The sequence below is a fragment of the Magallana gigas genome, chromosome 1 (genome assembly GCF_963853765.1).
Source record: "Magallana gigas chromosome 1, xbMagGiga1.1, whole genome shotgun sequence".
Lineage (NCBI taxonomy): Eukaryota > Metazoa > Mollusca > Bivalvia > Ostreida > Ostreidae > Magallana > Magallana gigas.
This window is the reverse complement of record NC_088853.1, coordinates 74,894,956-74,918,767: the sequence shown is the minus strand read 5'-3', so window position 1 is coordinate 74,918,767 and position 23,812 is coordinate 74,894,956. Positions and strand designations below refer to the sequence as shown.

At 35.6% G+C, this 23,812-nt stretch overlaps 2 protein-coding genes across 10 annotated transcripts in view; one reads left to right on the top strand and one right to left on the bottom strand.

Moving 5' to 3' along the window:
- The window catches only part of LOC117687479 (uncharacterized), a 307,604-nt gene that overhangs the window by 41,607 nt on the left and 242,185 nt on the right, over positions 1 to 23,812 (bottom strand). The gene's annotated exons all lie outside the window — the stretch shown is intronic.
- Positions 1 to 23,812, top strand: part of LOC109618161 (uncharacterized) — a 451,180-nt gene that overhangs the window by 317,908 nt on the left and 109,460 nt on the right. The gene's annotated exons all lie outside the window — the stretch shown is intronic.

Genomic DNA, 23,812 nt, shown 5'->3' with positions numbered 1-23,812 from the left:
GTTTGCTTGGGTTCATATCCGTATGAAGTCCCTCCATATAGACATATAGAACAATGTAATATTTTAAACTAATATCAATTTTAAGTATTTTTTCATTCCAGTCTATAAATGTGTACTCGTTGCACATGACTGCAGGTAGAACGTCCTGCGGGCTTTCACACCTGTAAAAATTAAGCCCCGTCATCACCTGAGATTTCCAATCCGGTAAAAATGTTCGGTAGTTGTTAAGGACACATATAGATCACAAGGGACAAAGGGGTGGGGGGGGGGTGCTGCCATCTTTGATAGACTCAAAGTTATGTCTGGAACTAAGTACATGAAATAATTAAATTGCACGTACCTGTGGAAGAATGTTTCAAATAATTAGTATTCGCCTGTTGAGGGCGCCGATGAAGAAACAAAAATAATTATTTGGGAAATTTATATTTTATTACATATGTTCATCAGATATACCCTAGTTATGAATTTAAAAAAAAATACCAGTTATGGATTAAAAAGAAATACCGGGTAAAACATTGAACAATAGCTATTATTTAGAATCGACAAACGTCACAAAGCAATAATTATTAAATGCCGGTAATGGAGTTATCGGACTTTAGTCGTGCACATTTATTGTTTGACGTTTAATGTATCCCCCCCCCCCTCCCCCCGGAATTAGGACTTTCGGGATTTTTGAAAGTCGCCTTTTTTATTTTGCTTGTCAAGATTTTTAGATGCTAAATCAATTTTTTGTATGTAAAATTAAGTCAAATCTTTACTGCACTAAAGAGGTAAAAAAAAAAAACTCCCTCCCTTCACCCCCCTCCCCCCCCCCCCCCCCCCCCGGTGTTACGTACCTGAAACTTGGGGCTACAAATCTGCAGGTACTATCTAGAAGAATGTCGCATAGCGGACCGTAACATATTTTTTATAAACAAAACCCTATCAATATGAGATCGTAGTATATATACACTGTAGCATACCCTCCTTCAGCATCCGCTGGTTATTTCATTATACGTAAACATGTTGAGGTTGGGGTTGAGGTTACCAACACCGTAACACTGAACTACGGGTATATGAATATTGGCAGAGAGAGAGAGAGAGAGAGAGAGAGAGAGAGAGAGAGAGAGAGAGAGAGAGAGAGAGAGAGAGAGAGAGAGAGAGAGAGAGAGAGAGAGAGAGAGAGAGACAGACAGACAGACAGAGACAGAGACAGACAGACAGAGACAGAGAGAGACAGAGAGAGAGAGACAGAGAGAGACAGAGAGGCGCGTTAGGTTTATCTAACTAAAAAGGTTAATAGTTTGAGTTATCTCCCTTTTTACACGGAGTCATGACATCGCAGTCAACATGTAGATAAATAGCTTTCAACTACATGTAGTACATACAGTGACACTCCAAGAGATGTCGGACACGGTCTTCCTTGACCCAGGCACGTAGGATCGTTTTTGAGAGTCAGGGAGGAGGACAGACCTACAAACAATTCTAGACATGCAAAACACTGTTACATGATCGTAGTCACGGTATTACTGGTATTCTCATTGAATTACTGTACCTCCTATTATTTTTTACATAGGGGCTTACTTCTATAAAAAATAACTAGGGGGATGAGATTTCCATTGAAATTGTTATCCTTTGTTTTTTACTAATGTAGATCTAAGAAAAGTTTCCGCTTAAAAAAATGGGGAAGGGGATGGGGGTAGCCCCCCCCCCCACCCCCCCCCCACCATTTGATGCTACGGGTCTTTAAGCTTTGTTGGTTGAAGAGTAGGTCGTGTCATGGTAGGCGTTGGCACGATAAAGACCGCCCTTACAATGCTCAAAGACAGGGATCTCGGGTGACCAGTATGTAGATCTATAAATGATGGCGCGATTCCAGTGCATGCTTATATAAATGAATTACAACACATATATAATGATATGATAATACAATGATACATGTTATATTATACAATTATTTAATGCTTGAGCAGTCAATAGACCAGAATATTTTTCCCGAGGTGCAGGGAACAGCTCAGTATGATCTATTGCCCGAGGCCAACGGCCGAGGGCAATAGATCATACTGAGCTGTTCCCTGCATCAAGGGAAAAAATTCTGGTCTATTGACTGTTCAAGCATTAAATAATTGTTTTATTACCTAATTCCTTTTTTAGTTTTCGGGGTTTACAATTTGCATATTGCAGATGGTTTTCGTGCCATTATTCAATATACTCAGATTTTTTTTCCATCTTTTACATGCACAAAGCCTGTTGCATGCATTACAACATCTCAATTTAATATTAGTTTACTCAAAGAAGGGGGAGTCTTTAACCCATTAGATTTTCATTAGTCTTTTACCTCATATAAAGCTTTACACCTGTTGATTATTTGATACTCCATTTTGATAACATTGTATTTGGTTTCACCAAGTACTAAAAATAGCGTCTATGTAAAGGAATATACATTCCCTGAGAACTATCGAAAGGATATAACATTAACATACCCGCGTTCTGAAATACGTTGCCGGTCCAATAGATCGCAGTCTATTGACCGGCGGTTCAATAGATCGAGGTCTATTGACCGGCGGTCTAATAGATCGCAGTCTATTGACCGGCAGTTCAAAATAGACGCAAATATTTAATTTGTAATAAAACAACAAAATCCCTTTGATTAGGTAATAAAAATAAATATATCTAAAGTGAATGTCGTGTCATGGTCGGCGCTGGCACGATACCGAACCTCCACAGCTCAAAGAGTGACCACTATCTAGGTCGACAGCTGATTAAGGTACATCATACTCCGCTTACAAATACCAATAGGATCTGGGCTTTATTTTACGTATAATGCAGGTAGCCTTTTTTAATGAAATGTGTACAAATCAAGAAATATGGCGTTACATTCTCAGTTACAGCTAGCACCCTATTTTGATTTTACTTAAAAAAAATCCTCATATTTTAAAACACTCAAAGCACGGAATCAGCATCTTGAAGTTTCCTCCCCTTCCCCTTAGTCAACCTCCAACCTACATGTACCCAAACCCGGCAAACAAATACCCCCCCCCCTTTCTAAAAAAAATCTAGTTCCGTGCATGCCACTTGGTTTTGACAAAAAATAGGCCAATTTATTTGATTAATACATACTTTATCAAAGTGTAATAGAAATAATATCGGTGATATGTTTCATCGAACCCCTTCTCAGTCCCATATATTCAAACAGATTGATTGATTACACACGTTTATTATATCTCCGTGCCCTCTTTATCTTTCTATCAATGCTCTCTATTTGTGTGTATTATTTGTAAAATAGGAAAACGGTCTAGGGAAAAGAAACTCTTTTTTAAGATTATAAGATTCATCGCATAGTCTATCTATATATCATGGCATGCGCGGATCTAGACAGCTCCCCCCCCCCCCACAGAAAAATGAAAATTTAATAAATTATCGCAAAAATGTCTCGGACCCCCCCCCCCCCCCCGGCAAACACAATTATCCTTTGAAACACCCACCCCCCCCCCCCCTCCCTGGAAAAAAGGTTTCATGATCGGCGTATGCATGGTAATTGTCGCAAATGTTTATTGTTTCTTTAATATCTCTAAATAATGGCAATGACGGTCAGATTTCTAATTTCATTCAAGTTTACGTTTATAATTTGATTTGATTGAAGTGCATATGCCGACTATTCATGACATGTTGTTTAGTGACTTCAGTTCAACAAGTGCGATGTTTGTGCTGCTGAAATAAACACGATTTCCGGTGAATTGATGAAACTTCTTAAACATTGTAAACAAGTCACAGAGTACATCTGCTTCTGGGAAAGAAGATAAAATATGAGAGGTCTTAAAAATATCAAAACAAATTCTGACTAATGTTACTTAGAAATATATAGACATATAGGATTGCTTTAGAAGTCATCTGTGGCATGAGTTCCATCTATTTATACATGACATTTTTGTGTTACAGAAGTAGATCCACCATCACACCCACTGTACAGAAATTCCTGGACTGGATCCACCTCAACCACTCCGTAAATTCCTGGATCCACCACATCTTCTTCTTCCACTAGGTTTGAAATTTTCATGTTATTCATGATGTCGTATTCACCCCCCCCCCCCCCCCCCCCCTCTTCCCCGCAAACACATAAAAAAGTTTTCTTTGAGCATATACCGGTAAATAACTGAAATATAAATGAGATTAAATGATTAAGAAAACTATGTTGATGATAAATACATTTATAATTAAATATTCCAATAGCTTTTTATTTTTGAATGATTCATTTTCTGAGGCGAAACCGTGGGACCAAAACGACTTGGGGTCGAAACTATAGGATGCCGAAACGATAAGCATCACTGTGACGTATATCGAACAGACGATAGATCAGAGGCAGCAAAATGAAGGATACTTTTACCCATTTAGGTCGATAATGGTTCCCCGTGTAAGAAATGAAAGTACAAGTTTGTTCAAATGCTGTTTATATTGTACAATGGGGTCTACCTGTGGAATTATTTATGCCAGCGAACACGGAACGGAAAGTCTCGAATTTTCTCCAAACCAACTTTGTACAAATGACTACGGGTAAGTTTTTATTTGTGTTTTACATAGATACAGTGGATGAGAGGAAGAAAAGACAAATATGGTCATCAGGCTACATAATTCCTGTTACCTTTGGGCCAGTGTTCTGGTATTAAATCATTCTTGAAGTAAATTAATGTGTACTGGTGTCAGATAAAATTGTTGTTAGGGGCCCCTAAAATTGTAAAAACTTTGGGGAGTTGTTTTATGTCAACAAACAACATGTACCGGTACATGTAGATCTCAGTGATTTCAGAGTGACCAATCATCAGACAGAACCACTCTGCCCTGGACCCACTGGTGACCTTGGGTGACCCCCAGACCCCTTGATGTAAAATTGGCCCCACTGATGTTTAAAAGATAAATAAATGAAAAAAAGGATTCTTCTTTTGAAAATTTTGTTCACCGGCCAATGTGATTTTAGATCTCATTAGTCTAAAATATTAGTACAATTCAATCTTTAAGTTGACAGACTAAACGTTTATGAAAATACATGAATCAATGTTGGCTTTCATTATATACGTAGACAGTTTGAAAAAAATAAAGTAAATAATTACTAAATGTCCATTAAAGTGTAAAATATTAGAGAGGTTAAGCATTTGAACGTGTACGTCTACGGGTACGTGTGGAGCTACAAGTATGTTTACACGTACACGTACTTAACTTTAGGGTATGTCTAATTATCTGTACGTGTAAGCGAACATGTAAAATCATAAGATTTAATATTTTCAACATGTTCAGTTTACTCTCACTGTTTTTTAAATTATTCTGTGAATTTGATGAAACCAAAACCACGGTCGTCCTCAATTTATCGTCTGCTTTAATTAAAACAATGCTTGATAAACACAAAGTCCATATTTTTATTTAAAAATGCTACAAGTTTTCACCTACGTGTACTTTTGATTCTACACGTTTTGTACAACTTGTACATTTACGCGGTATGCAGAAATTATGACGAAATACACATATAACTAGGGGATTCCCCTAATTACACGTACTCGTACACGTACATGTTCAAATGCTTAACCTCTCTATTATGTGAATTATTGTAAACTGGTGGGCTGTATTGCGCAAGGTTGAATTTCTGAATAGATACATGTAAATTAATGTTTCGATTCATTAAAGCATTTTCGTAGGATATTAAACCTCTATGTGCATGTTATATTTCTGTTGAACTTGAGGACAACATCAATTTAAATGTTTATTTAAATACATTCATGAATCAATATTGACCTTTATTACTTACATGTACATGTATCTAAGCTGGAAGTTAATATGATATTGTCACTGAAATATTTATTTAGAATATACCAGTTTGTAATATTTTGTGGTCTCTTTACAGGTTCCTGGTGTAATGGGATGCAGTAAACTAATTGACTAAAGAAAGAATATATGTGGTATAGTAGTCATGTATTGTTACTATTACATGTATTATGTAGCTAAACTCTGTATTTTTAGGTCACCTGAGTCATTCAGGAGACCCATTGCTATCACAAGTTCGTTGTTGTGTGTCATTCATAGACATTATGGTATATATCTCTTAAGTGGGTATGAGGGCAGTAGTCATTGTGTTTAAATAGTCCATCGGTAACGACTGTTGCCCGAGAGCATAAGTCGAGGACATCAATTTCTTACCAAGGAACTGACACTATAACTATTGCCCTCATTCCCATCATGGGTATTAAGAACTGTAAACAATATCAATGTATAGTATATATCGTTTTGAAAGTTCCCATTATACATATACATGTATTTGATAATTAGGTGTGAATTGTGTTTTGATAAAGTTATAGTCTGTTCTCTACCTGGAGTAAAGAAAAACAGCATTTAATTGACATGTATTTTAGTATGTTTTACAGTGCTACCATTGTGGCACATACCTTGCATCATTGTCAAGATAGTGTTATTTAGGTATCAACGGACGTCAAAGAATTTGAGAGAGAGAGAGGAGAGAGAGAGAGAGAGAGAGAGAGAGGAGAGAGAACATGTCATGTTAAATGGAGAAAGTCAGTTATAGTGAGAAAAAGAAAGTCAGAGTACACGTTGCTCAGAAAAGTGAATGAGAGAGAGAGAGAGAGAGAGAGAGAGAGAGAGAGGGAGAGAAAATCAAAGAGCAATAGGTAGCAAGGGACAGTTTCAGATAAAGTACCCATCAATATTTTTGTAAAATTGAGAATTCCTGTACTTGAAGGCTTATTAGTGTTGCTAAAATTCATGAAATGAGTTTTAATGATTAGGCCAAAAAAAAAATATGTGTGTTTCCTATTTCATCAGATATTAAAATAGGGTAGGTGAGCCGCCTTTTTTTTTTTAATGAGCTTTTCAGGTTTTTTTCCTTTCCTAGCATATGATTTTTCTATACATTAATGAAATGTATTTTACAGGTGGACCAATTGTGAATAGTGACAACTGTTACAGAATTAACAGTAAAGTAACAGTAGACATTAATATCATAACTGTAGGTGTTGATTTCATAAACAGAGGAAATTCTGGTTGATCAGACGAGAGCCTTAGGTGGCAGGGGATAGTTTCGAAGGAAAGACCCGGTCAAAATTTTGAAATAAAGGGAGAACCTGGGGTTTGGCTGGTTATTTGAGGGGTATAAATTGGTAGAATATTTATTGCATTCATTTTGTGGATAGAGGAGCTCATGTCAATTTCATTGATATATGACACTTTAATACTGGTAGCACTTTTCATCAGATATGGAATAAAAATGCGAAACTGAGGCCAAAATTTTCACTTTCGGTTTTGTGCTTGAAAAGTAGGGTGGGTTCAGAACACGAAATGTCACTCGAAAAGAAGGTGATTGACCCCCCATCAATTGGTGATTATTTGCATGGGTATACATTAAGCTACCAATCCTATGGTAGTTTATGGCAGTTGCTCGGGACTGGAGCGTGGTTCTGGACCCGTGAAAATGTGAAAAAAGGGCAATTTTTCAGAAAATTTTGAGACCGTCCCTGGCTGTTCTTTATAGTGCTATATGTAAGTTGTACTTGTTTTATTCTGAAATGTTTAAAAATTCTCAAGAGTTGGGACCATGTGTCCCCTGCATGCAAACCAATTTTAGCAAATTTAAAAATCCACTGAAAAATTAAATCTCATATATGAGCACTATCTGCCTCACATTTCCTCGACCAAAAAAACTATCCCCTGCCACCTTCAAGAAAATGTCAAATTTTTACTAGGCTTGAAATTGAACAATATGGGAACAGAAAAGATGTTCAATGTGTGTAAAATGGGAAACTGGCTGAATTTTTATGATTGCTCAACCCTGTGATGAGATTTAGGGGCCAGAATGTAACAGGGGGTGGTCCATAGAAAAAGTGCAACTTTTTAGCGTTTTGGGTTTGTCCTTATTTTAAAACCCTTTATAGGCATTTTATTCTTATTGATATAAGATGCAGGGTTGAATTTGAATTAACTGAATAATATTATACCATTTTCTTTAAATTTTCTTGAAATTAATTGATAGCCATGCAGTTTTATGAAGTTTTAAACCCTTAGTTTTGATAAGAAATTGCTAAATATTGTTCTTTCTCAAGCTAAAACAGAAAAAAGTAGCTTTTATGGCTAAATATATATTTTACATGTGCTACATGTAAATTATATGTAATTACATGTAATTTTGAATAGTTAATATTTGCATTTTAAGTCATTATAAACAATTTTAAAATGTCTGATTGTCAAAAAAGCACCCCCCACCCTTCAATTTTCTTCACCAAAAACCCCAAAATAGCCTTTGTTTCACATTTCTCTTGATAAAATCTCATAGGTACACAAAATTGCTCCCATTTAAAACAAAACACATATGTCTGGTTTCTTCTTTATTGAAAATATATCAAGAAAAATTGAATTTGTGTGCATTTTTTAACCATTTGTCATTTGCATGTATTCCGACCTCATGATGGGGGTGTGGTCATGATGTTCAAATTTGGTATTTCTTTATGTGTAAAACATGTATTTCAATCTTTTTAACAAATAAATCTAGATCTTTTACTATTGGTTAAAGAATAAACAGAGAAATTAGGTTTCATCATCATCCGTTCAGCATATTTAGGAAATGACTCCTCGGGTAAGATGCCTGATTGCCATTTTCTAGGTACCTGTCCCTTATGAAGAGATGAAAGTGAAGTTTTGTGTTCCAGATAAGTTGCTTTTATGTTCCAATAGAGTTTTTAAACCTGTTAATACCATTTAGAAACAAAAAGGTTGATTGCAAGGAGTAATAGTGTGTTTTTTATTATTCCCATTTGCAGGGGGATAGGTGATACATATGAGTTGAATTCTCCTATATGTTGTTACTAAATGTGAATATTTCAATGTTTTTACATCAGATTTGGATAAAGGTTTCTTGTTATAACTGATTTTAAAAGAAAAAATGTCTTTTGGATTGAAAGAAGTCATGATACATCTTGAAAACCTTACAGAAACAGGTTAAGGTGATTCAGCCGGGAAATGGGGTAATACTTAAACAGCCATAACTTTTTTATTTTTTAATGAAATCAGACCAAATTTGAAAAGTTTTACTCAGAATTGCATGAACTTTCTGATTGTAAAGTGTTTTGGTTAGTGAGAAACAAACTCTAAAAGTTAAAGGTGGCAGGGGATAGTTTCGAAGGAAAGACCCGGTCAAAATTTTGAAATAAAGGGAGAACCTGGGGTTTGGCTGGTTATTTGAGGGGTATAAATTGGTAGAATATTTATTGCATTCATTTTGTGGATAGAGGAGCTCATGTCAATTTCATTGATATATGACACTTTAATACTGGTAGCACTTTTCATTAGATATGGAATAAAAATGCGAAACTGAGGCCAAAATTTTCACTTTCGGTTTTGTGCTTGAAAAGTAGGGTGGGTTCAGAACACGAAATGTCACTCGAAAAGAAGGTGATTGACCCCCCATCAATTGGTGATTATTTGCATGGGTATACATTAAGCTACCAATCCTATGGTAGTTTATGGCAGTTGCTCGGGACTGGAGCGTGGTTCTGGACCCGTGAAAATGTGAAAAAAGGGCAATTTTTCAGAAAATTTTGAGACCGTCCCTGGCTGTTCTTTATAGTGCTATATGTAAGTTGTACTTGTTTTATTCTGAAATGTTTAAAAATTCTCAAGAGTTGGGACCATGTGTCCCCTGCATGCAAACCAATTTTAGCAAATTTAAAAATCCACTGAAAAATTAAATCTCATATATGAGCACTATCTGCCTCACATTTCCTCGACCAAAAAAACTATCCCCTGCCACCTTAGAATTAAATCGTTTCAACAATTTAAAAAAAAAATGAATACATCATTAATGGTTTAAGACTAATTTTTAAAATTTCATTTGCAACTGAAATGCAGCATTTTAAAATCATATTTATAATGTGAATGATTGTTAGGCCTATTCAAAGACTTAAGATGTCTGCAGTCTCCACACCCAGAAATATGAAATAAACTTTGCTTCTGCTTTTTTCATGTACATCTTTATATTAATTTTGAACACATTACTGCCCTAAAAAAACTATTTTTTGCATTGATAATTTAGCTAAAATAACCAAGGATAACTTTCATCCATGCTGTCAATCTGCACTTAGAAATCTTTAAAACGCTTTGATAAGTGGTGTTTTCTATTCAATTGTTACAAGCGTTTTTTAAACTCTGATTTGTAAAGACTCTATTGTTTAAACCAATTACGGTTGATAATCTGGATTTGGAATAAAAAATAGGGTCGGTCGGGAAACCGGAAACACACATATTTTTTTTTTGCCTTATCATTAGTTAGAGGGATGTCTCTTGTCGAAATTGATATGCAATATGTAGGCCCCATATTTTAGGTACATAAAAATGAGATTCAGAAATAAAATGCGAAACCTGCGGCTATGACTGTTGTGTTGACTTTACACAGTGAAAATGCAAGTTACAGACGGGAGGGTAAATAACACGAAAAGTAGGGGGATGGGACATTATAAACTATACACCAGTAAGTTTCTGATATGTGATGGTGCAACATGCACATGGTACAGAAGGTCAACCCTTTGCAGGGAATTGGCTGGGGGAGGTCTAAAAAGCTGAAAAATCATGAAAAATTAGCAAAATATGAAAGGGTCAAAATCTCAAAAAATCCAGTATGTAGAGAATTTTACAGGTTTTGACTAGTAATTTTCTTCAGAAATTAGTGATTGGCCTCATGAAGAGTAAATTAAAGGTATTTGTGCTGAATGGGAACTGAGGAAATTCTAGTTACAGAGTTCCGAAGACACACGTTCCCCGACTACAATGAAATGTATTAAAAAAACTGTCCTGTGCCACTTTCAAGACTACATGGCATTTTCAGATTTCTAATTGAACTGTAATTTTGAATGGATTTTGTACCATAAGTACATTTGTAGTATATTTTGGTAAAATGGATGATTTTGTTGGTTATATATGTCATTACATGATTTATGATCTATAATATACAAGGGGAGTAACTGCCTTTTAAATTTGTAAAATGACTACCACTAGAGTAAATTGGCTTAGAAAGTAGGTATTTCCTATCCTGATGACAATTAATAGGCTTACGTTAATTACCGAGATAAGAATTGATACTGTAAAACAGTTTTGATCAATTGAATCATTTAAATTATAAATTTGCAGCAATTTTGCTGTCCGATTTCATGAAATATTTTATAACATTAAGCAACCTGACTTATATAACCCAATTTTTTTAAAACAGCATATTTTTCTTTCAAATAAAATTCACATGTAGACAAATGCAGTTATCAAAATATATATGTCAAACAATTCAAGTTGTTTCCTCCTACCCAAAAGTTATATTTTAGATATATTTACAGAATTCAAAAAGCCACCCCCTCTTTCCAATTGTCTCCATTACCATTACATGTTGGATATGTAAATGTACATTTGACCTTGAAATAACATCTGCTATAATAATTACTCTTGAAATGATCAAGAAACAACAAATGTTTACCCTTTTATTGTATATGATTATGCATCAAAAATGTAGAGAAACATGTAAAATTTGAACATTTTTCATGGAATTCCATCTGTCCCAAGGTACCCGGGTGTGTTTGAATTTCATTTTAATTAAGAGCAGACATCACCCTTGTAGGTCTTACTATTTTAGCAAAGTTAAAAGGAGACTAGAACCCAGAATAAATAAGATATTCACTAAATATGATTATAGGCTTATTGTGTCATGAAAACAAGAAATCACATGTATGGCGGCATGCCTTTTTGTGAATAAGAATGTTACATTTCATCCATTTACCAAGAAAAAATCAATTTTCAATATCAGCGATGGTTGTTTTCAAATATATGTGAGAAATGACTCAAGGGAATTGCCACAAGTTTCATAATATTAGGTTAAATCTGATAAAGAGAATAACTTGCAAATAACATCATCAGATAAGGACTTCCTGCAAATATGCACATCTACCGGTATTCCTATGTTAACCACACAATGTTTTTTGAGTAATTAGAGAAAAATCAATATTCGAAAAAAAAAATATTTCTGCAATGGGGTATCGAACCGAGAACCCCAAGATTTGTAGGTGAGAGTGTAGCCACTACGATATTTCGCTTGCTACTTGATAGAAGGTAAAATTTGTTGAATTGTGTAGTCAATTTGGATGATGATAGAAAGAAGAAATGGAGCGTTCTTCTGTCCATCTGAAGTTGATACCCAATGTTGTGAAACCTTTAGAATAGATAGGCGCCTATAGTTATTGGTTGAGAGAACAGTATTTGTTCATCAGTTTATTAATAAAATCAGTGCTGTTTGTAAACAATGTGGCCGTATAGCGTTGACTAAGAAAAAAAACAAGCCAGGTCAAACTCTGGTCGCCAGCGGGTATTTGAAGGTGTGGAATGTCACGTCGGCTCAACTGATGCACATTCTCCTGTTGATTTGAAATGCATGTGCTTAGAAATCTATTAACTGTCATGCATTTGTGGATTACAAGTAGGAAAATCTTAACTGAATTAAGGCCAGTCATGTATTTCAGCCAAGTCGGTAAATAAACAAACTGGAAGAAATGTAAAAACAGATATTTAGTGAAATTTGAGCATGAATTTATTAGATACAAAGATCGAAGCGTTGAAATTTCGTTTCTCGGGACGATGGTTTGATGCCGCTGGATTGGATAACTTTCTTCAATATGGTTCATTTCGTTTCAAATTTGTAGGGCAATTAGATTTAGGTGTGAGAAACAATCCCATGAATTTTCGCAAAGTTCTACAGAGTTTAACTGGAGCTGGAATTTTTATTCGGAGGCGTAGTCTAAAACATGGTCTGGAGTCAAATGGCAGGCAGAGTTTCAGACTTTCAAAAATATCTGACAAAAGGTTGTAACACTTTGTTAGGTGTTCTTTAAAAAAGAAATATTAATTTCAAGTTCAAATATCGAGGGTCAAGTTCATATAAGAATTCAATCCTTGTACAAAAGAAGGGAAAAAGGGGGGGGGGAGGGCCAATTGTACACTGCAATTTGGCAACTCCTTAAGTTTGATTTATTGATAATTGTAAATTTAATTCAGCACTTATTGTTATGAACAATTGTTGACATATAAGTGAATGCATGTGCAATATTTTTCAGCTATTAAAAATCGACCATAACTTTTACATCAACCGCTAAATAGTGAAAGTAGTATGTCAAAGACCTGTGAAAATCTCCATCTCAAAAGCGCTTGATCATGTTGATTCCTAATTCGTTCCTTGGACTTTAAATGTTTACCTTCAAATATTTTTTTGCTGATCAAATACAGAAAGGCCCATTGTTAGTGATCAGTGTATTTATAAAGTTTTTTCTGCTTCTTTACAGTGTGACATGAAACTTATAGGAGTGTCTGGGAATCAGAGACGACCGGGAATCGGAGACTTCACTGTATTAACTCATCTTCACTGTATTGGCTTGTCTTCAACATAGGGTTTTTATGTGGTATTGATTTTGCTCTGCATCAATCTCGTAAACTTATTAAAAAAAGACAATAGGTTTTGCAACTTGAACATGTATTAAGAAAATAACAGTATAATAGTTTGAGGTATCTTTACAGGTTCCTTGTGTATCAATAAAGAGTGGACTGATGGAGCAAAGAAAGAGTTTATGTGGTATAGTATTCATGTAATATCACTATGTTTGTGTAGCTATATAGTATTCATGTAATATCCCTATGTTTGTGTAGCTAAACTCTGTATTTTTAGGTCACCTGAGTTATTCAGGAGACCCATTGCTATCACAAGTTCGTTGTCGTGTGTCATTCATAGACATTATAGTATTCATCTTTTAAATGGGTATGAGGGCAGTAGTCATTGTGTTAGTCCTGGAGTAAGATCTGTTGCCCGAAGGCCTAGGTCGAGGACTGCATCAATTTCTTACCAAGGTACTGACAATATAACTATTGCCCTCATCCCCATTTGATGGTTGATCTGTAAACAAGAATAACATATCCTAGTGGTAATGTCAGGGGAGGGATATTTAATTATCTTCTTGGGAGAGATTTAAACAATCAGCCAGGGTGAGGGGGATAGCCGATAATATATTATAGGCCAGTAGTTAATATAAATCACCTCATATTTGGAAAGTTCCCATTTTACATATATTAAAAAAGTAAAAGCAGCAAGAGTACAAGAGTTTAGCTGAGAGAAAGAGAGAGAGAGAGAGGTAGAGAGAGAGAGAGAGAGAGAGAGAGGGAGAGGGGAGAGAGAGAGAGAGAGGAGAGAGAGAGAGAGGAGAGAGAAAGAGAGTTCATCTATACTACTATATTAAAATAATAGACTCGAATTTTTTGTCTTTAATACCGAAAAATCGGAAGAATACTGTCTTTTGTTTTATATATTTTAAACATAATTGGTACTTGAAGATTACCAATTTGTTTTTATTTTTTCTCAGTTAAGCTTCGCTAATTAATAATCAACGAAAATTCCTCAAAAATTCCCGGAAATCACTTGGATTTTTTGGATTTTACAATCTTGCGCTTGCGCAATACATTCACGCTAACGGGATCTTTAGTTTACGTTTCCACAATATCACATCTGCATGAATAAACTCAGAAATGATAATACATATACGGGTAAATTTTCATTGGACTTTTGCTATATATTCTGTTCATATATATTAATGATTTTTTATGAGAGAAAGTATAAAATAACAAATATACATTTCAAGTACATGTAAGTACTTAATTACTTTTGTCTTCGTGATGACAAAAAATATTTGATTACATGCGAAAAAGTTACACTATATTTGTTAGAGTGAAGATAGAATATGTTTTATCGTAAAAATGAATAATGTCCTACGGACCCAGTTTTACAAAGAAAATACGTGTACGTTGGTGGAAAGGTGTTGAATTCTTCCATTCTGTGGATTAAATTTTTTAGATAAAAGGTATTTGCAGTCTGAAAAAGGTTTGTTGTGATGAATTTGACTGTTATTTTCAAGGCAACTTCATTAACTTTCTCCATAATCGTTCCGGAGCGATTCTGCAATTTTCTTCTACATTACGGGTATAACGGAGGCATTCTAACTGTGGGGAGTGCCTTTCCCGAGACACAGTTAGATTTACCAAACTAAGGAAAGTGTAGTGAAATTAATACCATTATTGTAGGCTTATAGCTTTGTTATGCAAATTTCAATAATAAACTGTGTCGATGTACCTATTCGTAAGTGTCCGATATGCAATGTCAACCCGTGCACGCACGGGTCAAAGTCTAGTATTAGTTAGACAAACAGTTAAAGTCTGTTCTCTACCTGGGGTAAAGAAAAAACTGCATTTTGCATGTAGTTTATACATTATCTATCGGAATGAGAGCTCAGTTTAGATAGTGTCACATTTCACAAAAAAGTTACAATAGGATCAGACAAAATGCAAATTTTGGGTAAGCCTATATACTTCTCTAAAACAGACCTAAAACTAAGTCATTGTTATGTTGGAGAAAGGAACAAAGAGTACATGTTTAGCAGAAAAAGTCAGAGAGAGAGAGAGAGAGAGAGAGAGAGAGAGAGAGAGAGAGAGAGAGAGAGAGGGGGGGGGGGAGAACATACATCTGTTTGATAGAGAAATAGACACAGAAAATTGGCATATATGTGGGTAGGACTGGGAGAAATGTCTGAAAATACTAAATATCTAAGAGATAGAGAGAGAGGGAGTGAGAGAGATTAATGAAGAATGTCAGAGAAAGTGAGACAAAGAGAGAAAAAGTACATGTTGATCAGAAAACTCAAAGAGAGAGATAGAAAGAGAAACAAACAGAAAGTACATATTATGGAGAGAGAGAGAGAGAGAGAGAGAGAGAGGGGAGGTATGTACATACGTCTCATTGAGTGGGAAATAATACCCCAAAGGCGGGGAATACATGTTGGAAAGACTGGAATAAAGAACACTTCTATTTCCTTAACAGAGAATGTCTGAAAATAGTAAACATTTGAGAGAGAGAGAGATAATGTATAATGAAGAATAACAGAGATAGAGAGAGCAAGAGTACATGTTCGCTAGAAAAGTGAATGAAAGAGAGAGGGAGAAAGTACATATTTTGGAGAGAGAGTCAGAGAGTAGGAGAAAAAGAGCAAGAGTATATGTTAAACAAATGATAGAGAGAGAGAGATAGAGAGAGAGAGAGAGAAAAAGAGAGAGGGTGAACATACATCTGTATGATAGAGAAATAGACACAGAAAGCTGGCATATATGTGGGTTGGACTGGGAGAAAGAGATGTGTATTTCCTTGAGAATGTCTAAAAATACTAAATATCTAAGAGAGAGAGAGAGAGAGAGAGAGAGAGAGAGAAAGAGAGATAGCTTAATGAAGAATGTCAGAGATAGTGAGACAAAGAGAGCAATATACATGTTGTTCAGGAAAGAGAATTAGAGAAAAAAGAGAGAAAGAGAAAGTACATATTTTGGAGAGAGATAGTGGTAGAGTGAGAGAAAGAGCAAGAGTACATGTTAAACAGTGACTGTTACACAGAAAGAGAAAGAGATAGAGAGAGAGAGAGAGAGAGAGAGAGAGAATGTTTAATGAAGAATGTCAGAGATAGAGATATATAGAGAGACTAAGAGAGCAAGAGCACATGTTGATCAGAAAGTGGAATGAGAGAGAGATAGAGAAAGAAAGAGAAAGTACATATTAAGGAGAGAGAGAGAGATAGGAGAGAGAGAGAGAATGTTCAAAGAAGAATGTCAGAAAATCAAATAGTAAAACAAAGAGAGAAAGAGTACATGTTGGTCAGGAAAGGGAATTAGAGACAGAAAGAGAGAGAAAAAAAGAGATGACATATTTTGGAGAGAGAAAAAGAGAGAAAGAGAGAGTACGAGTACATGTTAAACAGTGCATGTTACAGAGAGAGAGAGAGAGAGAGAGAGAGAGAGAGAGAGAGAGAGAGAGAGAGAGAGAGAGAGAGAGAGGAGAGAGAGAGAGAGATGTTTAATGAAGAATGTCAGAGATAGTGAAAACAAGAGTACATGTTGCTCTGTAAGTGAATGAAAGAGAGAGAGAGAAAGATAAAGTACAGATTTCAGAGAGAGAGAGAGAGAGAGAGTTCATGTTAATGAGACAGAGTTAGAGTTCATGTACATGTTGTAAGAAAAAGGAATGAGAGAGAGGGAGAAAGAGAGAGAGAGAATGTTTAATGAATAAGGTCAAAGATAGTGAGACAAAGGGAGCAAGAGTACATGTTGCTCAGGAAGGAGAAATAGAGACAGAAAGTACATATTTTGTAGAGAGAGAGAGGGAGAGAGTGAGAGAAAGTTAAAAAGTGAATTTATAGAGAGAGGGAGAGGGAGAAAGAGAGAGAGTATGCATGTCACAGATAGAGAAAAAAAGAGAGAGGGAGAAAGTCACCAATGTTTAGCAGAAAATGTCGAAAAGAATTTTTTCAAAGTTTTAACCAAAAAAAATTATCTTTTGGTCGAGTGTTTTTATTATCTGATGATAATAGACCATTAGTTATCTATGAATCAAAATATATTGTTATTTCAAAATAAAGTCTGGTTTAAATTGATATATTCCTTACACTCAAAATGATATTATATAATGCATGTAATGATATTGTATAAATTAATTATATTATAAAATAATTTTGAAAGAATGTGGTTGACATAATTCTAAAACACTTTATTTTTATTTAACAGGTTGTGATTCAAAGATATAGACATGGACACAGCAAGCTCCACATATAGTACTCATAATTGTTCTAAGTGTCCGGGGGACACAGAGTACCATTGTGTATCATGTCCATGTGATCTGTGTCCCCAGTGTAAAGAGAAACATGTAAAAGATCTCCAAACAATAGACCATGATGTTGTGTCACACCGTGATAAAATCAACTACATCCCAACACAAGAGATCTGTGTGAGACATCCTAGCCATGTTTATACAAAGTACTGTGAACCTTGTGGACTCCCCGTCTGTTTCCACTGCAGAAAACATAGAACTCATAGACTACTTGATGTTAGAACAGTCTATAAAACAAAGCAACAACAACACAGAGGAACCATTCACACCATCAGAAGTGAGGTTCTCCTTTAAATCCATTCATTACTTTCCAAATGAAAGCTGAATACTATGATACTAGTAAATAACAACACATTGTGTGGAATTAGCAACGACACGCTGCAGCTATGTAAATATAAAGAACGGGGAACTAATGCTACTATTAATATAGGATATAATAACGTAATCCAACTTCATATATATTCAGAAAAATCAATACAAAAAAATACAATATAATCAATAAACAACATGATTACAACTATTATAAACCAAGTTCTTTGGAAACACTTAAACGTTCACTAAGCGGATCCTGGATATATCCATCCTTAGCAGATTCCGAACGCCAACGTCCATGTCTCTTGAATATCCTGTCCGGAATTCCCCTCACTGCCGACGCAGTCGCTCCACCTGACCGCAAACTGTGAAGTCCATAATTTCGAAATAGCACAAAATACATATTTCTCTGAATCGTCTTGAATCCCAGCTAAACGAAGATACAATTCAAAATTAGAAACAGGACACATATATGAAAATGTTCTTGCTATAACAACTCTTGTACCGTCTCTGTAGATATCAGTCTTACTAGACTCGATGAATATTTCAATATGATCAGGTAAAAATTGAATATCAGATCTCTTGATATTTATGAGTTCGCTGCTACGTAACAATCCAGCGAATGCCAACAAGACCATACAAATGATTCTTTGATTATAAAGATTATTACATTCAAACAGTTTCAAATACATACAACGTAAATTTTCAACAGTTATTGGTTCTTTCTTTTGAACAGGTTTTGCCACTATACGTTTCCCACCTTCCATAATGTTTTTAACAAACTGATTGTCAGTCGGAGAATTGAATCCCACAAGATCATGAGCCCATTTGATTCCATAGAATGCGTCAACAATAGGGGATGGAGAGTTTGCCCGTTGAACCAAGCATGCTAAATAAATAGATATATGTAAAGGTTTTGAAGGAAATAATTTACTTTCCTCGATTCCTTGTTCTTTTGCCCACTCAGGAAACTGTTACAATACTTGTTTATAGTTGAATCCGTTCGTGACGCTTGCATAATCCCAGGAAGTGCATACACCTTTTCACGCAACTTTGAAGGCAACTGAATCAAATCTCTTTCAAATACCTGAAAAAACAAATTTGTAAAGGAACACCAATAAATATTTTTTCGCTTTGAAATTATCTACCGGATATGTATAAAAATACATATATTTATATCTACATATCAGCTTAATTAAGATATTCAGCACATTTTCTTCAGAAATGAAGATATCAGTTTGATAAAAAACCAAACTTGCCAAATGGCAAACCACAAATGTGGTGAAAGAAACTTCAGTAAATCCATAGTGATAAAATATTTATCTCTATTACAACATAGCGCAAATTGCCTGATATTTCTCATACAAGTTTATGGGAAATAATTCCCAATTAATCAATAAATTTGTTTATTTTGAAGAATTTAAAACTGCCGAAAAACAATTTTGAAATCAAACTCTGAAATCAAAAACAAATGCAAGCATTCTAAACTTTAAATCTTCTTTACCAAAAATACCAGATCCGAGTTTACCACGTGTGTAAAACTCCTTTGCTACTGGAAGATCCTTCCAATCTACAATATGTGACCTGTAAACTTCAGAAATTAAAATTGGCCAAAAGGCTGATGATTCCCATAGCGGAACTACTAATGTTCCATATCCTTTGCATTCGTTCAAATTCTCCAAAACTCTTGGAATAAGATAAAATGGCGGTACGATCCATGCATTCAAACCTGTCCAATTAATAGTAAATGCATCAACTGCATACGTAAAAGGATTCCAATACCTGGAACAAAATTTATCTACTTTTGCATTGTAATCACAAGCAAATACTAGTAAATCAATATCATACGGAACCATTCCCGTGATAGGTCATCAAAAACAGTTTTCACGATACCCCAATCATCAAAGTCGACAATTCTGCTCAAATAATCTGCTTGCTCATTGAGTTCTCTTGGTATCCATTCAATTTCAATACTAATCTTATATTCTAAACAAATTTGAAAAATGTTCATTGCAAGATCTTGTAAGTTGTTTTTCATACTCCCTTTTTGAACAATGGAAACAACATTTGCGTTGTCTGTAAACCATTTTATATTCTCACCTTTGAGAAATTGTACAAATGACCGAAGAACTCTATCCACCGCGGCCAATTCTCTCTATGTGGAACTCATAATTCTCTCAGATTCTTCCCATAAACCATGAGAAACATTTTTACCTGTCCGTACGCAATAACCGCCATAACCAGTATCACTTGCATCTGTGTACACTACCAGATTAGAACTTGGTTTAACTTTCATATCCCTTCTATTCAACATATCTAAAGACGATTTCCAGAAACCTATCTGTTTTTTACTTTCCTCAGAAATTAAAATCATGCTATTCCATGTTGGAGCAGACACAATGTCAATACTAAGACATTTGGTCATTAACTGGGCTACACTTCCGATAACAACAGACATAGATATGATTTGTCCAACTAAACTTGCTAGTCGTCTTACCTTTATTCTGCAATTCTGGTTCATAAAATGCTCAATTTTGAAAATTGTTTTTTGAATCTTAAATACACGCTTTTCAGGAATGTAAATTTTCCCCATATTACAATCCAAAACAACACCAAGATACTCGATAACTTGACAAGGGATCCACATGGACTTTTCCACTTTAGGCACAAAACCTGAACAAACTAAATCATACTGTACCTCTTTGGATATTTTGCATGCTTCGTCATACTTACTATGGCAGCCAAACCCATCATCTAAATACATAAGTACAGTTTTACCTTCTCTACGCCATTTCTTAACTAAGGGTCGTGTGAGTTTAGTAAAAATATATGGCGCAGATGTGAGACCAAATGGCAAAACATTAAAACAGAAATATCGATCTTGAACACCAAATTTCCATGAAAATCCTAAATATTTTCTATGGTCAGGAAAAATATCTACATGGTGATATGCACTTGTGATGTCAAATTTAAAACACCAACTATTTTTATTTGTATACATAAGAGCGGTTCTTATATCGTCATATTTCACAGACTGTTTCCATACATGCTTATTAACTTCCCTTAAATCTAATATAAGCCTTCTTTTCCCACTGGAGTTCACTGAAACAGAAAGAGGTTTAGTAACCAAAAACTCTGTATTTTGTTCGGATATCAAACCGTTTTCTAATAGCTCCATTATTGCTCCCTGTACGAAAACATCTTCCTGTAAAGCAGATTTATTATTATGCGAAAAGCTCTGCTGTGGTAAAGAATAAAAAGGTATTTTATAACCATCCTGAATAGTATCTATGATATAATGACAAGCATCAATGCATTTCCAAAATTCAATATTTGATTTTAATCGCCCTCTAACAGAGACTTTGCCACCTTCTTTATACTCATAGCATTCGTTAAACTCATCAACACAACTTTTTCCATCATAATACTTATCTTTTATCAAAGATGATTCTTTAGACTGTTTAGCCTCTCTATTTAGCGAACTTAAGCTCTGGGCATTCTTTTCTTTGGTGATTGGGTTTTCCGCAGTGGAAACAGCCAATGGGAAATCTGGATGCAGCTGGCATGATGGGGAAGCCAAAGGGCGTTGAGCCACGAAAAGGCTGTCTAGCTGGAAAAGGAAAATAAGGAGCACTGCTCCTAACATTAGAATAGCTACTCTTAGATTTCAGTTTTTCTTTTTGCTTCTCCTTTTCTTTCTTTTCTTTCATGGCTTTATTTTCCGCTTTAAACATTCGTTTTTCGTCATCCGAATCATCAGCCAATGGATTGGTTACATAATTTTTCACTGTACTCCACCCACAAGGTGATGCATCAGCCATTTTGATAAGTTTGTTACGTTTATTACAAAGTTCAACTGATTCATGAATAAGTTCCTTGCAATAATCATATTTATTGTTATTCAAGGCCCACGAAGCCTGCGTCAACGTATCAATAATCTTCTCGTTATGTTCAAATTGATCTTTGTTACCTGGATATTTCCAGACTATCGCTTGTTCTGACTTTAACTTCTTCACTTCAGACGATACGGAGGAAGTTGCCCCCTGTAATTCTCTTTTAAAATTATCAAGTTGCATTGCCATAGTACTCTCCATGTCCATTTTCTGTTCATTCATTTTGTTGAGAATGGCTTGTAGCATGTCTGCCTGAGCCCCGCCCGACATCTCCTCGTTCTGCATGCCGAATTTAAACTTTCCGCTGTACGTGTCGTCCTAAACTGGTATTTAACACCTGAGTAATTCTTTATATAGCCTTGCTAATAAACCGGTTCTTAAGAACCAGGTGACACAAACAGGTATTCGAATGAAAACCTTATATATCCGGATAATTAATTCATTATTATACCAAGTAGAAATTGATTTCTGTCTAATTCGTCCCTCAAACGAAAGAAATCATATCTCTCTTTTACAGACCTGTTCTCCTGCCACGAATCAAAACTGATTTCAAAACCTGTCACACAGAATTCTCCCTCTATCAATCAGAGATGTTAACAAAGGCCCAGACACTGAAGAATATCATTAACATAGTGAGAAAAGATTTCATGAAAAATGTGTTTTGTGACTTTGATTTCAAACACAGATGTTTAAAACAGATGATAGAAATGAGCAGACATATTGTCAGCCTACAGGAATATGAACTCAGATATATACAGCCAGAATTCACATTCAGTGCACTACAATTCCTTTCCTCCATAAAGACAGCCCTCCCCCAGATACATCTTACACTCCACACCAGCCAGCTCTCCATGACTGAGTCACTCAACAAGGAGGATGTGATGGAGTCACTGAGTGCAATCCAAATCACAGAGAGAGGAAACCGACGCGTAGGAAACCAGTGTCTGCTGAAACTGACATCTGGTGCTGAGCTCCATCAATCTCTCACACTGACAGGTGTTGATCATTGTTATCACATTTCCTGTGTGACATCAGACCGGGTCTGGGTCAGTGATAGAAACAATCTCATGTTGACAGACACAACAGGTGTCCCTCTACATCGTGTGGAGGATTCATGTCGTGGTTTATATGATGGTAATGGATTACACACAGTGAACAGTGAGAGTGAACTGATTTATATAGATAGGAATTATAACATCAACAAACTGTCAAAGGATATGAAAACAACCACCACATTTATAGAGAGAACAGACTCTACATGGAGACCACAGTGTGTGTACTGGTCCCCGTCCACTGGGGATCTACTGGTCGGGATGTATAACGATGATACAGAGACATACAAGGTAACCTGGTACAACCAGAGTGGACAACTCACACAATCCATACAGTACCACAACACAGGTATGGGACTGTATAGAGAACCTAGATTACCTCTCTATATAACAGAGAACAACAATGGGGATGTCGTGGTGTCTGACTCATACAGTGCTGTAGTGGTGACAGAGCGTGGAGGAAGACATCGTTTCTCCTACACAGGACATCCATCAGGATCAGAACTACGGCCACAAGGAATATGTACTGACGCGCTGTCACACATCCTGGTGTGTGATTATAGAACCCGCACAGTACATATGTTAGACAGGGACGGTCAGTTCCTGTCACATCTACTGATAAGGCCATCAGGGATATTCACACCACACAGCCTGAGTTATGATGTCAACACTCACCGTCTCTGGGTCGGATCAGGGTACAACAAGACGGTGGTTATATACAGGTATATCACCAGACAGGACGCTCTGACAGGTAAGTCTGAGTCATTATCATTGTAAATTATGTAATATGTAGTTACAAGTCAGACATATAT